The sequence below is a fragment of the Halyomorpha halys genome, unplaced genomic scaffold (genome assembly GCF_000696795.3).
Source record: "Halyomorpha halys isolate HHAL.00 unplaced genomic scaffold, Hhal_1.1 Scaffold2009.1, whole genome shotgun sequence".
NCBI classification, from domain to species: Eukaryota; Metazoa; Arthropoda; class Insecta; order Hemiptera; family Pentatomidae; genus Halyomorpha; species Halyomorpha halys.
This window is the reverse complement of record NW_027110757.1, coordinates 124902-127161: the sequence shown is the minus strand read 5'-3', so window position 1 is coordinate 127161 and position 2260 is coordinate 124902. Positions and strand designations below refer to the sequence as shown.

The 2260-nt window shown below is 28.4% G+C and overlaps 1 non-coding gene across 1 annotated transcript; it reads right to left on the bottom strand.

The window, feature by feature from the left end:
* Nucleotides 1-1975: 1975 nt before the first annotated feature.
* On the bottom strand, nucleotides 1976-2049 carry TRNAN-GUU (transfer RNA asparagine (anticodon GUU)). The gene has a single exon. It is a non-coding gene; the product is annotated as a tRNA-Asn (tRNA).
* Between the last annotated feature and the right edge of the window lie 211 nt (nucleotides 2050-2260).

Genomic DNA, 2260 nt, shown 5'->3' with positions numbered 1-2260 from the left:
CATCTGTACGTCCAATGGTTTCTGAAATGAAGTTTTCATAAATCAAACTTATTGTCCGAACAACTATAAATCAATTTATTTTAGAAAATATCATGAAAACTACTATTCCTAAGAAGATAAAGGTCATAAACTTATTTATAGTCCATTAAACTAGCTTTAATTTGAGTGCTAATGGACATCTGTACGTCTCATACTTCCTGATATCTAAGGTAATCCAATCCTTTCAATCCAAAATCCTTAGAATCATTGTTAATGCACCCTATTACGTTTCCAACAGATCACTACACCATGACCTTCATATCCCTTTTGTCCTTAACCTCATACTAACCAAATTCTCAAAATTCCATATAAACCTTTCTAACCATCCTAATCCTTTGGTTCAATCCTTATTCCACCCATCCCTACAATCCACCTAGAAGGTTGAAACGACAGTAGCCGAGAGACTTATTATAAAATAAAAATGAACAATTCTTCTGGCAATGGTCAGATTCTTATATATTTATCGTATATATTTTAAGAGAGATTTTATTTATTTTTATGTACTTTTTTCTTTTCCATTTTTATTTTATTTTAGTAAGAATGTGATCATTCATCACTATTACTTTTTGTCCTCAACGGTGTGGCTGATTTTAATATCTATCAATACATAAAGTTTAAGAAAATAAAAAAAATTATAGGTGTGGATGTTGAAGGATATAAAAACTGGCGACTATTTTTTGACTAGTTTTTAGTTTTCTGTATTGGAAGAAATGACGTTGGAGTAAAAAAAAAAAATTCTTAAACTTCAACTCAATTATATAAATTCTTTTTGTATTGTACTGCCAAAGCAGGTCTCTATCTCAACAATGAAAACCAACTAAATTTTACATATCCCTTAAAAAAATAACGTACAGAGTTAATCAATTCATTGGTTCAGTACGGTTAATAACACCATTACAGTTTTTGATCCAAGTTTAAACTATATACTAAAATAATAAAGGTCGATATTCTGCCCAGCCTTCCCATTATGGTTCAAGTTAAATGTAGCTGGGTAATACCTCTGACTCTCCTGTGAATCGTGCCAGTTTGTATCGTTTTTTGTATCAGTATTAGTATTTGTACAATTCGTTTTTTTTTTAAATCTTTAATCAGATCGATATCCTTACTTAATGTCACTGCTGTTACTTATCATTACTTTTTCTAATCGTATTATATACGTCATTAGACTAAAACTATTGTTATATTAATAGGTATCTTTATTACTGTGGAATTGCTTTGAAATGACATTAAACAAATATTTCCTAAATGGTTCTATTATTATTTAGAAGGAAAATGACTTTAAAGATTTAATATTTATAAAAAAAAAAAATTCATCATTTATTATCATAATTTTAAACGTTCGATTTTCCAATAATATATTAACTACGATACTTTCGAAATTTATATTCATATGAAAGGGGTTTCGAATTAATGTGTTCGAACAAATTAATTTTTAACTTGTTCCATAAATTTAAATTTGTTATGAGCAAATATGTTATGATGTATAGCATAGTATTACTAATAATGCAGTTTGAATGGAAATATCAACTTTTATCGAGACAAAAGTATACCTGCTAGTGATATTCTGTTAACATTAATAATAATAAAACCCATCTAACATTTCCAGTTCAATTGGAGAGATTATACGGCATACTAAAACTAATTCTTTAAGTTCATTAATATTAACAATTTACAAAATTTAAGTATGTTTTGACAATGTTGATCTTGTACTCACGATAATCTGTTAAGATATGCTGAAATTTAGTTAAGGTTCAATTATATTGTAAAATATTATACCATGCTATAATAATTATAAACTATTAAAACAGTAGATCCAAGTAAAAATAGTAAGGAACACATATTTTAGATATATTTTTTGCGTCTTTATAATAAAAAAGATATAGGTATTTATTTAAATTTTGTTGGTAACCTAACAAAATAAAAAGAAAAAAAGAAACGCCCCCGGGTGGGCTCGAACCACCAACCTTTCGGTTAACAGCCGAACGCGCTAGCCGATTGCGCCACGGAGGCGATGCCTCATCACTGGGTTACTAATTGTCCTGGCTTTGCATATGTGTTTCGCAATATCTTTGAACATAAGTATGAAGCTATTATAAAACTATTTCTTCCAAAAAAAATGAGTGAAATGATGATGAGTTAAATCATAATATTTCTGAAGCATAGTTTGCTTTCATTCATGATATTCAAATTAAAAGTAATAAAACAGGATAGAAATGTAATT